Consider the following 15503-nt stretch of genomic DNA (forward strand, 5'->3'; position numbering starts at 1 on the left):
GCTTGTGTGAAGTGGATAGAGGAGGTCGACAGGATGGCGCATGCACAGCTGCAAACCTCTGAAGGACCCTGCATCTTGTTGTTCGGGGGACGTTGGAGGCACAAGCAGCTTCAAAAACTTGTCTGCTGCTATGACAAGGCTTTTTTGCCGCTGCTCTTTCAACCTGACGTAATTGCCTGTAGGAAAGAGTCCTCAATTTGCCCTTATCAGCACGCACACGTGTGTACTGTGAATCAGCTACATACTTCTTGATTGCCAAGACACTTCATCCTGATCATCGCACAATGTTGATTGTAGTCATGCCTTGACCTAAACACTCCACAATTTGTTGCTTCTCAGCAGCCGACACATCCTTTTTCTTTCCCATTTTGGCAGAAAATGTAGGCTGCTTAATAATGTGAGAGAGCCTTCTTAAGTAGTCTTGCCTTTCATTGGACACACCTGCCAAACTAATTAGCACAGGTGTCTGCAATTGCTTACAGTGATATAAAGAGCCCTGACACACATCACCATCAATGAGTTTAACTGACAAACAAACAAATTCTTCCCTTATCACTCCTAAACACTTTTTGTATAATAATTTGGAACGCAGTGTACATGTGCTTTTCCACAAAACACCAGTGGTTCACGTAGTGAATCTTACAGTTCTAACTTGCCAACCGTGGTCTGTATGGAGTTGTTCAATAAAGGGCCCAAAATTAAGATAACATAGATGGGAGAGGTCTCTATGAATAGGAATTCCTAAGTATTTGATACCCTGTGAGGGCCAGGCAAAGGGAAAGTTGGACTGGATGGAATCCTATATGGATTTGGGGAGGGAGACATCGAGGGCCTCAGACTTCGCTGCATTGATTTTAAAATTTTACCATGTAACAAAGTGATCTATTTCAGCCATAACAGCATGGATGGATATATGTGATTGAGTGATATATACTAGGACATCATCAGCAAATAGAGAGCACTTGTACTCGGTGCCTCCCACCTCAATCCACCTAATATTGGGGTTATGGCGAATTGATGAGAGCAGGTGCTCCGTCACTAGGATGTATAAGAGAGGGGACAGAGGACATCACTGCCTTGTCCCATTGGTGATTGTGAAAGGTGATGAAAATGTTCTGACGCACCCCCTGGGCCTTTCGACACCCGGAGCCGGACCCTTTTTGGTGGATGCTGGTGGTTGTAGTCTTCGTGGCGGCGACCCAGTTCCGTGGCTCAGGGCGGTCAAACCAGTGGCGGAACTATTTATGTGGTTTTCATGTTTAAATGTCCGACTACGCCACGCGTGGATTGCGGTCAGAGTGAACCGCCGCTACAGGGCAGACCACTGAGGCTGGTGTTGTGGGTGCAGCAGAGCGTAGCATAACTCCCCACGGGAGGAGTATAGCCTCAGGGCAGTGTATGCGGAGGATGGGGGTGATGGTGCAGGGCAGCAGCAGTAACGACACGGAGTCAGTGATGCAGTTCAGGGCCTTTACTCACAGTTCTTATTATCCAGACCACGTCTGCAGGTAACGGCTGCCCACGTCGTACTGTGCTCACCAGTTGAGGGGCTCAGACAACTCCCAGATAACTTTGGAGCACTTCACAGGACCCCCTTTGTGTGTCCTTTGTCTGGCCTTTCTTACCAACACTTCTGTCCGGCTGCCTCGGGCCTCCTCTTGGTAAACTTGGCGCCAGTTTCCCTGACCCTATGTGGTGCCTTCCTAGCGGGTGTAGCGAGGGGCTGCGCCACATAAAATGTCAGAGCCTCCGGTTTCTAGCTGAGGGTCGTTTCCTGCCTCCACTAGTTCGGGGACCGGTCTCCCCCTTTGGCCTGACCCCTCCACGCAGGTGGATTCGGGCGTGCGGTGGCGACTCGCCCGTCCGCACCCCTGGGATCCCTTCATTCCTCGTTCCTGGAGCCTTCTCCGCTCCTCTTCCTTCCTTCTCCCTCTTCCAGGCCTGGGCCTCTGTTACTAGGCCCGCCTCCGGAGCAGAGCTCATGCAGAGCCCCTGCTCCCTGCCACTTCTGCTCAGACTTCTCTGCACTGAACTAAGATGGTGCCCACCTTTTATACTCCCTTCTCAATGCACCCAGGAACTGCTTCCTCCCTGCTCCTGCACTACAGGGTTCCCCTTCCTCAGTGTTCCCTCCCCCCACTCCAGCCAGGGACAGGGACTGTCGTGCCCATCTCAGGGGCATATTGGTCGCCCTGCCCCACGGCAATGTGGTGTAATGCATGCAGGTGTCGGGTCCTGATCCACACTCCATCCTTACCTGAGAGTGAGATATCACACCTCTGGGTGAGGTGCAATACGTCTTTAGCAACCGAGCACTCAGGGTGCTACAGTTCCATTTATCTTCAGCCTAGGTGACGTATTGCGATACAGGGCCGTGATTTTGGCTATAAAAGGGTCCCCTAGACCCCTACCCCAAGCTTTTTAAGAGAATCATATATGGCGTGCCAGGAGACTCTATGGAATGCTTTCTCAGCATCCAACGAGAGTATCTAATTACAAATTTTTAACTGCATCTAGCCCAGGAAATACTTTGTGCCTAGTAGCAGTGTCTGCTAGTAAGCGGATTATCCCGGCTGTTAAGCAAGCTGCACCACCTGTAGTTTAGACACTTAATTTTTTCAAAGGAAATGCTTCGGGACCATGGGATACTTAGTGAAGAGCATCAGGAGGCACCCCAAGGCATAGGGGCTGGGACTGGCAGTAGGATGCCTTGCGGTGGACAGCCGAGCTCGATCCTTATAAAAGCTTTTTAACTGCAGCAGCTTTAGTGGACGCTACTGGAGCTGGAATTACCGCGGCTGCTGGCATGAGACTTGCCCTCCAATAGATCCTTGTAAATGGATTTAAAGTGTATTCATTCAAATTAGAGAGACAATTTAAATTAAAAAGCTTAGAGCTGCCTCCACCACAGGGGGGCTCGCTCGACCCACCAGCGGACAGGCACCAGTATTGGGAGAGGGGGGCTGGCCGTCAGGGTTCACCGCGGCTCTGGCACAAACCCGGCGACACGGAGGTGGCACGGGCAGGAGCGGACTGGCCGTGTCGGCTTCTCACTTTTTGGATTTTAGAAGGGCATGACATGCCTATATCTGTGTCTCCCCCTCCTTTTACTCCTCCACCTCTTTTATTTTCGCATGACTATATGTACTTGTCACTTTTCCATGTGTTAGTTATGTCTTCTGAGCAGTTTGTCAGCTTTTGGACACCTTTGAAGGTGTTTTCTATGTGTTTCTATGTGTTTTTGTTTGCCTGCCATTGGTTTTAACGGTGTTCGAAGGTGTTCGACGAACAGTTCGACGAACAGTTCGGCGAACACACGGGTGTTCGACGAACCGAACCGAACTCGAACACTACGGGGGTGGCTCAACACTAGTCTTTACTCCCACAACCGATCTATTTAAGAGCACAGACCTGCCTGATAAAAGTCGTAGGAAATGCTGTAACCTAGTCCTTAAAAGGACTGCAATCACAACTATTCCCTACTCCCAAGCTATCTGTATATTTGTGCGAAAATTGGCTTGAAATTAACAAGGTATAGCGCACACAGCAACAGCGGTGCCGTCTAACACGCAGCTGCAGCAGTGAGAAAATGGTGGCGACGGGGAAAATGGCTTGGTCTTATAGGGCAAGGACATGTGACATACACTGCCAATCACACATGCCCTTGCTTGTGTGAAAAAAAGCACTTCGCTCCGTGTGTGCGCTGCTGATAGGCTGACAGATTGCACCTCCCCACTGCAAATGCGGGAAAGAGAAAAAAAAATGGAGATCTTCATTGTTCCTGCAGAGATCCATCCCCTGCCCCTCCCCCCGCCCCGCTGTACACTCAAACTGCGTATTAACATTAATTTTCATCATTACTGAGAAAAAATCCAGTTATGATTTTGGTGCACGAACAGTTATCGAACATAACCTCGAACAGCCGAATTTTTCTCAAATTGTTCGTGTTCGCCGACCGGCTCGAACACCGCCCAAAACAGCTCGAATTTGAGATTGGCGAACAGTTCGAGTAGAACAAGGCTCATCTCTACTCTTCAGAGTGTCCAAGTGTGGGAACAGTTGCTGTCTGACGACACTCGGCATGGTGGGAGGAAGGAGCATCAGGGTGAGGAGGAGTATGCGGTTGAGACTCACGGCTACTAAGAGTTGACCGTGTGGAAGACAGACCGGAGGTGGTGGTGCCCAGGTAACTGGAAGTATTATCTGCTGTCCAATTAATAACCTGTTCACACTGATCAGTTCGCAATACTGGTGTTGTTCTGTGCTTCCCTAGTAATTCAGTCAAGAAGTGGGAGCGAGAAGATGTGGCTGTTGCTTGTGGCACATTTTCACCTTGGCCACGGCCCCGTCCTCTGCACGCACCATCAGCAGAACGTCCACTTCCGCGTCCCTTGCCACGCGTCTTGCCCATTGTAAAGAAAGCAAAATAGCTTACACTCACACTATCAATGTAAAAAGGGTAAGATTAAAACTGTGGAAGAGGAAAGCCACAGTTCTATTTCTCTGGCCTACACCTGACTCTTTTAACCCCTTTACAGTGCATGACATATTAATATGCGCCTGTGCCCTGGGCTTTAAGAGCCTGACCCATATTAGTACGTCATTGCGATCACGCGCGCACATAGGCTGTGCGGGCGCGATCGCCGCCGGGTGTCAGCTGTGACAATTGTCACAGCTGACACCCGGTACTATGTGCAGGGAGTGGTCCAGCACATAGTACCAAGGTGGGACGCGATCGGTATACTCAACTCCTCTTCCGGCCTCCAGCGCTGTCTGCCGTGGCTTCCCGGGTGTTGCCATGACGACCCGATGTCGTCATGACAACATCCGGGTCACCAGGCAGCAGGAACATTGTTTGGTCATGCGCAGTGCACGACCACACAATGTTCTCACTGTGCAGCGCTGACTGCCTGCATGGCACAGGGATGGTGCTCCATCCCTATGCTGTGCAGGCGATCAGAATAAAAAAAGTGAAAGTCCCATAGTGGGACAAAGTAAAAAAGTGTAAAAACCTGGGGGTTCCAAGTGTTCACTATGCATCTAGATAGGTGCCTTCGGGGGTCTAGTTTCCAAAATGGGGTCACTTGTGGGGGAGCTCCAATGTTTAGGCATACAGGGGCTCTCCAAACGCAACACGGTGTCCGCTAACAATTTGAGCCAATTTTCCATTCAATTTGTTAGCGGACACCATGTCGCATTTGTAGAGCCCCTGTGTGCCTAAACAGTGGAAACCCCCCACAAGTGACCCCATTTTGGAAACTAGACCCCTCAAGGATTTTATCAAGGGGTATAGTGAACATTTTGAACACAGAGGTACGACACAGAATTTGATAACATTAGATCATCATATTGAATAAGTTGTCATTAGTCTTGAGCACAAGTGCTCGCTACTTGAGTTTGCATCGGGTACTCAGGTATGCACCATGTACTGCGTGTGCTCGAGTGACATGCTTGAGTCCCTTCCCCACATGTTTCACGGTTATTAGACACCCAAAGAAAAACATGCGGGGATCGCTCGTGGATGGCAGGCAATCCCCGCAAAGCTTTTTTTGCCGCGAAGCATATGGGGCGGAGACTGGAAAAAAAAATACTTTTTCATTTTTATGGATTAATTTGTGAAGCACCTGGGGGTTCAAAATGCTCACCACCCATCTAGATAAGTTCCCAGGGGGGGGTCTAGTTTCCAAAATGGAGTCACTTGTGGGGGGTTTCCACTGTTTAGGCACAACAGGGGCTCTCCAAACGCAACATGGCATCCGCTAATTATTCAAGCAAATTTTACAATCGAAAATTCAAATGGCGCTCCTTCCCTTTCGAGCCCTGCCGTGCGCCCAAACAGTGTTTTTTCCCCACATATGGGGTATCTGCGTGCCCAGGGGAAATTGCACAATAAATTTTGGGGTCCACTTTTTCCTGTTACCCCTGCAAAAATAAAAAAAAATTGTTCTAAATTAACATTTTTGTGAAAAAAGTTAAATGTTCATTTTTTTCTTCCACATTCCAAAAATTCCTGTGAAGCACCTGAAGGGTTAATAAAGTTCTTGAATGTGGTTTTGAGCACCTTGAGGGGTGAAGTTTTTAGAATGGTGTCACTTTTGGGTATTTTCTGTCATAAAGACCTCTCAAAGTTCCTTCAAATGTGATGTGGTCCCTAGAAAAATGGTTTTGTAAATTTTGTTGGAAAAATGAGAAATCGCTGGTCAACTTTTAACCCTTATAGCTCCATAACAAAAAAACATTTTGGTTCCAAAATTGTGCTGATGTAAAGTAGACATGTGGGAAATGTTATTTATTAACTATTTTGTGTGACATATCTCTCTGATTTAAGGGCATAAAAATTCAAATTTTGAAAATTGCTAAATTTTCGCCAAATTTCCGTTTTTTTCACAAATAAACACAAGTGATATCGAAGAAATTTTACCACAATCATGAAGTGCCCATATATGAGAGATTTCGCTAACTGCAAATCGGAGGGGGTGATATACATGGCCACTTGCCTGTGCCCCCGTATTTATATTGGTAAAACAAAGAGGGAACTGCGGAGACGTATTGGGGAACATCTGGGGGATATAAAACACAAGAGAGATACACCCCCATGTAAGAGAATGCCATCAAAATGACCCCAAATCTTTATCTTTCTGTGTAGTGGAAGTAATAAGGAAAAACTCACGAGGGGGAAATTGGGATAGGCTACTCTTACAAAAAGAGTGCCAATGGATATACAGATTGAATACCCTCACTCCGGTGGGACTCAATGAACAGCAGAATTTCTGCTGTTTTATTTGATTCTATAGCCCATGGTTCATCAACCTGCTTTATGGCTCGATTATAAAATTATGTTTATCTAATATCAGAAATTAAACTATCTCATATGAATATGACATATATGACATTCCCCTTAGGAAAAATAATTGAGGATATAACCTAGTCCCTGATATGGGGTATAGGATAACCTATGTATTGAAGGACAATTTGCCACATAAATGATTCACTAGGGGATGCTTCTTTATTGTTGAATGACCCTATAGACTGCCACAATATATATGGATTACATAAGCAAAACAGAGCATGATATACTTTATATGTGAAGCTCTAGGACACATGCGCAATAGTATCCTCAATGCCTGGAGCCTGGAAAGGGCTGCACTACCTGATGTATGGGTTAAATCATGAAAGCATGGGTAACGCTGTCGCAGAAGACTTCCTGACAGTGCAATACCACAGTTGTTTTATATTTATTTTTTTTACCACGTTCACTGAATGCTAAAACTGACCTGCCATTCTTATCCTCCAGGTCATTATGAGTTCGTAGACACCAAACATGTATAGGTTATTTTATATTTAAGTGGTGAAAAAAAATTCCAAAATTTGGTAAAAAAAACTAAAAAAAAATAGCGCCATTTTCCGAGACCTGTAGCGTCTCTATTTTTCGTGATCCGGGGCTGGGTGAGGGCATATTTTTTGCCCACCGGGCTGACGTTTTTATTGGTAACATTTTGGGGTAGATCCGATGTTTTGATCGCCCGTTATTGCATTTTATTGCAATTTTGCAGCGACCAAAAAACGTAATTCTGGCGTTTAGAATTTTTTTCTCATTACACCGTTTACCGATCGGATTAATTCTTTTTTTATATTGATAGATGGGGCGATTCTGAATGCGGCGATACCAAATATATGTATGTGGGTTTTTTTTTTTTTTTGAATGGGGAGAAAGGGGGGTGATTTAAACTTTTAGATTTTTTTTATTTTTTTATATTTTTAAAAACATTTTTTTTTCACTCACTGCATGCTTCAATAGTCTCCATAGGAGACTAGAAGCAGCAGTTGTCTGATTGTCTCTGCTACATACAGGGGATGAGCAGATCCCCTGCATGCAGCAGAAATGGTCCTGTGCTATGAGCGCCGACCACTAGGTGGCGCTCATAGCGACCAGATCATGACAACCACAGGCGTCTGCTGCAGACCCTGGGTTGTCATGCCCACCTATCGGTGACCCGCGATCACATGACGGGGTCACCGATGGGCGGGGCTTATGATGCGCAACCCGGAAGCGCGCGTTAAATGCCACTGTCGGAGATTGACAGCGGCATTTAACATGTTAACAGCCGCGGGTGGATCGCGATTCCACCCGCGGCTGTTGCGGGCACATGTCAGCTGTAAGAATCAGCTGACATGTGCTCGGTTCAGTGAGGGCTCAGCGCAGCAGCCCTCACTGAACCGGGGGTACGCAAATGTGCGTACTAATGCGGCAAGGGTTGGAAAGGGGTTAAAGATTACCTTTTAAGATAAATAGACAAAAGGGTTTTTTGTGTTAGCCGGTATAATTATTCCCTTTATATATGGAATCAAGACTATGTGATCCCACAATTATGAAGTACAATATGTCACGAAAAAACAGTCTCAGAATCAGGGGGATCCGTTGAAGCGTTCCGGAGTAATTACCTCATAAAGTGACAGTGGTCAGAATTGTAAAAATTGGCCTGGTCATTAACGTGCAAACCACCTTGGGTTGTAAAGGGGTTAAACAATCAGAACAATCAGGGAGAAACTATTACTGTTTTTCTTTACGGAAAAAATACCAAAATCTGAATAATAGCGATTTTTTACCGTGGAATGGCAATACCACAGTTATTGTTTACTGGTGTATACCAGACTTTTTTAAAAATATCGATTTGCGGCTGAACAGTGAACGACACACTCAAACAGTTTTTTTTTAGATACCAAAGGCCCAAAACTGGATACTACAGAGATTTGACCCGTGGAACTGCAAAACCACACTTGGATTTGTCGGGCCTACACCAGACTATTTTCAACAGATATATTTTTGTGTCACAACAGTCAGGAGACACTATTGTTTTTTTTTAAGGCAAAAAATGTGAAAAACAGAATAATAGAGATTTTTTACCGTGGAACAGCAAAGCCAGTTTTAATTTACTGGTGTATATACCAGACTTTTTTAAATATATAGATTTGCGGCTGAACAGTGAGCGACACACTCAAACTGTTTTTTTTTAGATACCAAAGGCCCAAAACTGGATGCTGCAGAGATTTGACCCGTGGAACTGCAAAACCATACTGGGATTTGTCGGGCCTACACCAGACTATTTTCAACAGATATATTTTTGTGTCACAACAGTCAGGAGACACTACTGTTTTTTCTTTACTGCAAAAAATGCGAAAAGCAGGATAATAGAGATTTTTTACCGTGGAACATCAAAACCACAGTTATAATTTACTGGTGTATACCAGACTTTTTTAAATATATAGATTTGCGGCTGAACAGTGAGCGACACACTCAAACTGTTTTTTTTAGATACCAAAGGCCCAAAACTGGATACTACAGAGATTTGACCCGTGGAACTGCAAAACCACACTTCTGTTTCTGTGTCCTATACCAGACTCTTTTCAACAGATATATTTCTGGCAGCCTTTACAGACCCTACACTAACTATTTCGCAGGAAAAATCTCTCCCTAGCTCATCAGCGCTGTCCCTACACTGTCTAATCTGGAGCGACTGTGTCCAAGATGGCGGCGCCCGGTTTTAAATACTCGAGGTGACGCTGTGCGGCCAGCCAATCACTGAAATGCAAACAAACAACATGGCTGCGGCATTACAGTGACTGGCAATCCCTGCATGTTCATTGGCTCTGTAAAGAGCGACAAACATGCAGGGCAGAGACCCAAGCTCCCTCCCGAGTAACCCGGAAATGCTCGGTGCTCGCCGAACATCCCGAGTAGCGTGATGCTCGGGCGAGTACCGAGCAGTGTCGAGCATGCTCGCTCAACACTAGTGCTTGTGTAATGCGGGGACAGCACACCGGGAGAAATAGTGGTGGCTGGAGACCGAGTACTGAGGGACGTCCGCCGCCATCAGGTTGCGGAAATCTTCCGTCTCCACGAGCCTAAAAGGCAACATTTTGAGCACAACCATTCATGAAATGTGGGAATTTAGTAGTGTGGCCTGTGGGGCATTAGCTGCGTATTTGCGCTTGCGGTCCAAGGACTGTGGTAGAGACAACTGAACACTGCACTGGGACAAGGATGTGGACGTGCTTGCTGATGGTGCTAGTTGAGAGTGTTCAATGACAGGTGCAGGGCGGGAGGCATCTTGACATGCGCCATGGACAGGGGATTGGCATGCACGTACAACAGCGGAACAAGCAGTGGTGTCACCTGCAGACACTGTTGCTGGACCCTGAGGTTCGGCCCACTTAGACGGGTGCTTTGCTGCCATGTGCCTGATCATGCTGGTGGTGGTAAGGCTGCTGGTTTTGCTACCCCTGCTGATGCTGGCCTGGTGATGTTGCAAATGGCCTTTTTGGGGTTATCAGCAGAGTCTTTAAAAACCAACCAGACTCGGGAAGACCTAACAGTTGTACTGGCAACTTCCGTCATGTTGATGTTACAGGGAATGGTTGCCCACCTTCTGTCTGCGGCCACCACACTGTTTGTTCTTGCCTGTTGTGATGCTACACCTCCCTCCCCCTGTGTGCTGCTGTCCTTGCTCTGCATGTCACCTTGCCAGGTTAGGTCAGTGACTTCATCAGCCACCACCTCATCTTCCACTTCCGCACCCTCGTCCTCCTTGTGATTTTCTGGTAATTGTGTCTCATCATCATCCACCTCTTGTGACTGTTTCCCACTGTCGCCTTCATGTGACCGTGGCTCCTCAAATATTTGTGCATCGCTACATGTGATCTCCTCTTGCCCCGCTTCAAGTGGACCAGGCGAAAGGCCCGAATCTATAAATGGAAAAGTGAACAGCTCTTCGGAGTGTCCAAGTGTGGGATCAGTTGTCTCCCGGCACTCAACATGGTGGGAGGAAGGAGGATCAGGGTCAGGAATATGCAGTCCAGACTCACGGCTACTGAGACTTGACCGTGTGGAAGACAGGGTGGTGGTGGGGGTGGTGGAGGCTTAGTGACTGGAAGCATTATCTGGTATCGAACCAATAATATTTTCACACTGCTCTGTGTTCAATAGTGGTGTTCTGCTTTCCCCTATAATTTGGGACAGGAAAGTGGAGCAACAAGATGTGGGTGTTTGTTGTAGCACAATTTCAGCTTACCCACGGCCTCGGCCTCGTCCTCTGCATGCACCATTACCATCACATCTTCTTTCCCGTCCCTTGCCACGTGCCTTGCCCATTTTAAATGTTAGAGAGACTAAGCATGTGATTGGCCGGCGCGAGCGTGCATCATCTGTTTGGGGCAGAGTATTCTTTATAAATGTTGGGCATGCGGCTCATATCGTGGCCAGAATATTGAAAGCTCCGGTGCATACATAACTGCACTGTATTCTAATAAGCCTCCTGATGTGTCCCTATAAGTAATAAAAAGGGATGAAACAAGTCGAGGTGTGGTGTGAATGTGCTCCCCTGCTAAGAATGAAGCAGTGTGAGCTGCATTAATATTTTTCACTGGCTACCAATGAAGCAGTGAAAATATAGGAGCTAGAATTTAATTTCCAGGCAGTAACCTATGCTATAGACTATATTATCTGGGGGAGTCACCTGCAGAAAACCTCAGGGTGCTCTGCATGGATGAGGGCTATATTAATGGATAGAGACCTTTAGAGTAAAAGTTCTACTTTAGGCAAAAGGGCTATTGTGCAATATATGATTGGTTGCACTTTATGAAGGGGGTCTCCCCTCTCCCTTCTAGTTCCCCCCTTTTTTCTATGCCCTCTCTCTTCAGCTGGGGATATGAAATAGATGGTGATAGTAAGTTAAGCACCTCTATATTTTATGAGCTGATTCTGGACATTTAGTTGTCCCTTTTAGGTCTATCTATATCCGTGGTGTGTCCTGCTACTGCAGGCACACTCTGGATAGACTACACACAAGTACAGTGGATTGATTGTTTTGTTATTTTAATATATTATTAAAAGTTAAATTTTATCATTAGGTCCACCGCAGTCAGTGAATCCAAGACTTCTGGTGTTCCAAACTTCTTCCATTTAAGGATTATGGAGGCCACTGTGCTCTAAGGAACCTTGAGTAATGCAGAAATTCTTTTGTAACCTTGGCCAGATCTGTGCCTTGCCACAAATTCTGTCTCTGAGCTCCTTGGACAGTTCCTTTGAGCTCATGATTCTCATTTGGTCTGACATGCACTGTAAGCTGTGAGGTCTTATATAGACAGGTGTGTGCCTTTCCACATCATGTGCTATTAGTTTAATTAAACACAGCTGGACTCCAATGAAGGAGTAGAACCATCTCAAGGGGAATCACAAGGAAATGGACATGTGACTTAAATATGAGTGTCTGAGCAAAGGGTCTGAATACTTATGACCATGTGATATTTCAGTTTTTCTTTTTTAATAAATTTGCAAAAATTTCTACATTTCTGTTTTTTTTCAGTCAAGATGCTGTGCAGAGTGTACTTTAATGAGAAAAAACATGAACTTTTTAGAATTTACCAAATGGCTGCAATGAAACAAAGAGTGAAAAATTTAAATGGGTCTGAATACTTTCCGTACCCACTGTGTGTGTATGTATACGTATACATACACACACAGTGGGTACGGAAAGTATTCAGACCCCTTTAAATTTTTCACTCTTTGTTTCATTGCAGCCATTTGGTAAATTCTAAAAAGTTCATTTTTTTTCTCATTAAAGTACACTCTGCACCCCATCTGTACCCCATATGTGTTGTGGAATACCTATACTAACAGGACATTTAGTGGACCCTCTTGCTATATGCACTGCAGTCTGCCACATACACTGCCTGACTGCCTAACTCCTGCTGTCATCACTGAATAGATGCAGCTGGATTAGTCCTCAGAAGGACTGTTAGTTCAGATGGATATATATAGATGTTATGGTATACCTACACTAACTAATAAACAAGAAAATCTCTCCCTAGCTCAGCAGCAACTCTCCCTACTCTGCCTGTTTCCGGGGTAGATTGTGACGAGCATGGCGGCGCCAGGTCTTATATAGACCAGATGATGCTATGCGGCCAGCCAATCACTGTAATGCCACAACCAACATGGCTACGGCATTACAGTGTGTGGCAGGCAATCCCTACATGTTCATTGGCTCTCTAAAGCGCGCTAAAAATGCAGGGAGGGGACCCGAGCTCCCGCCCGAGCAACCAGGAAACACCCGCAGGCAGAGTGCCGAGAATCTCGAGCAGTGAGATGCTCGAGCGAGTATAGAGCAGTGGCGAGCACGTTCGCTCATAACTAATTATGATGAGTGAGCTTATTCAAGATATCATTTATAGTTGGTATATCTTCATCTTTCCATTTAGTTGCAATGAGAAGTTTAACAACTGCGAAAATATGCATGGAAAAATGTTGGATTTTTGGGGGGAGAGTATCTATCTCTATCTCCATAGTTTTTTTTATTTTTGGATAGGTTCAAAAGATGTTCATTATATTGCAATTGTTCCCATATTTCCTTTAGCATTGGTCCGGATAATCTGAGTAAGCTTCTTTGAGTCTGACATGAGTCAAATGCCATCGTGAAATTATTTTAAAAAAATTTCCTGCATATTTGCATTGACAAATTTTTTATAGGTGTGTTGCCATTCTCTTTTGGAAACTTTTTTTGTGTAGATCATCTTCCCATTTTAAAATCTGTTTAGATTTAGAGAACTCAAGGTCCAAATTGAATAAAGTATATAAATTTTTCATGTTCCAGATTATATTTGAAGAAAGTTGAACTAGTAATATAATAATGGACCTTGGTAAGGTCATAGGTAATAATATTTTGTTCCTTATGAATTTCCTTAAATCTATCAAATTGAGAAGTTCCTCTTCTGGCAGGCCACAGAGAGTTTATATAGCATAGAAAATTAGTAGTGTATCTTTATTTGGGCCTGTAAGAATATGAGAACAGTTTTTTACTCCTAAATTGAACCATTTCCCAACTGAAAATTTTGGAAAAATGAGGTTAAAAATATTTAAAGATATTTTTCAGGTGGATAACGAAAAAAATTATGTGAGGATAATTTAAATAGTCTTTCCCAATGAGTAGTCGTTGATTTTAAAAGAGTGTGGGAAGGTAGTGGAAAATTAGGAATTACCGTATTTTTCGGACTATAAAACGCACTTTTTTTCATCCAAAATTTAGGAGGAAAATGGGGGGTGCATCTTATAGTCCAAATGTTGGGGGGGCGTATATTTATGTGTGGTGTGGGGGGAGCGGTATCGGTGGAGGAGCGGGGCACAGGAGGCAGCAGCCGCCTACTGCAGCCTACACTGTCCCCGCTGCTAAAGAAAATGAATATTCAGTGCTCCCCATGCCCATGGGGCGTGGGGAGCACTGAATATTCATGCTCCTTAATAGCGGTATACAGTGTAGCCGCAGCGCGGCTGCTGCTGCAGGCTATCTCCTGTGCCCGCTGTTAAAGGGCATGAATATTCAGCGTCTCTCCACGCCCATTGGCGTGGGGAGGGGGTGAATATTCATGCCCTTTAATGAGTGGGCACAGGAGATAGCCGGCAGCAGCCGCGCTGCGGCTAGACTGTGTGCCGGCTGTGAAGGAGAGTGAAGTCACTGCTCCCCGTGCACACAGACCCGGCGTGGGGAGCAGTGACTTCCGGCAGATGATCTCTCCTTGTGAGCCGCGCATGGCAGTGACATCATGCGTGGCTCACATGGAGAGATCAGTGCAGGCGTACCGGACGCTGCACTGGAGGAGAGAAGAAAGGTGAGTAGGAGTATTTTAATTTTTTTTTAATGTGCAGCATGATGGAGATTAGGGGTGCCATGCATACCAGGACAGGGATTAGGGGTGCCATGCATACCAGGACAGGGATTAGGGGTGCCATGCATACCAGGACAGGGATTAGGGGTGCCATGCATATCAGGACAGGGATTTGGGGTTCCAAGCATACCAGGACAGGGATTAGGGGTGCCATGCATACCAGGATAGGGATGAGGGGTGCCATGCATAAAAAGACAGGGATGAGGGATACCATGCATACTAGGACAGGGATGAGGGGTGCCATGCATACCAGGACAGGGATGAGGGGTGCCATGCATACCAGGTCAGGGATTAGGGGTGCCATGCATACCAGGACAGGGATTAGGGGTGCCATGCATACCAGGACAGGGATGAGGGGTGCCATGCATACTAGGACAGGGATGAGGGGTGCCATGCATACCAGGATAGGGATGAGGGGTGCCATGCATACCAGGATAGGGGTAAGGGGTGCCATGCATACCAGGATAGGGATGAGGGGTGCCATGCATAAAAGGACAGGGATGAGGGATGCCATGCATACTGGGACAGGGATGAGGGGTGCCATGCATACCAGGACAGGGATGAGGGGTACCATGCATACTAGGACAGGGATGAGCGGTGCCATGCATATCAGGATAGGTATGAGGGGTGCCAGGCATACCAGGATAAGGATGAGGGGTGCCATGCATACCAGGATGGGGATGGGGATCACGTATAAAAGGAAGGGGGGCGGCATATATACCAGGATGGGTGATATTGTCAGAATTGAGGGACATTACCCCTATACCAGTGCCATAAGAAGACCC

At 46.0% G+C, this 15503-nt stretch overlaps 1 pseudogene; it reads left to right on the forward strand.

The window, feature by feature from the left end:
• Window positions 1-15503, forward strand: part of LOC141252976 (arylsulfatase H-like) — a 215921-nt pseudogene that overhangs the window by 136848 nt on the left and 63570 nt on the right.

This window comes from Phyllobates terribilis, unplaced genomic scaffold (assembly GCF_046119375.1).
Source record: "Phyllobates terribilis strain yellow unplaced genomic scaffold, ASM4611937v1 Scaffold_2__4_contigs__length_985480577, whole genome shotgun sequence".
In the NCBI taxonomy this organism is placed as follows: Eukaryota; Metazoa; Chordata; class Amphibia; order Anura; family Dendrobatidae; genus Phyllobates; species Phyllobates terribilis.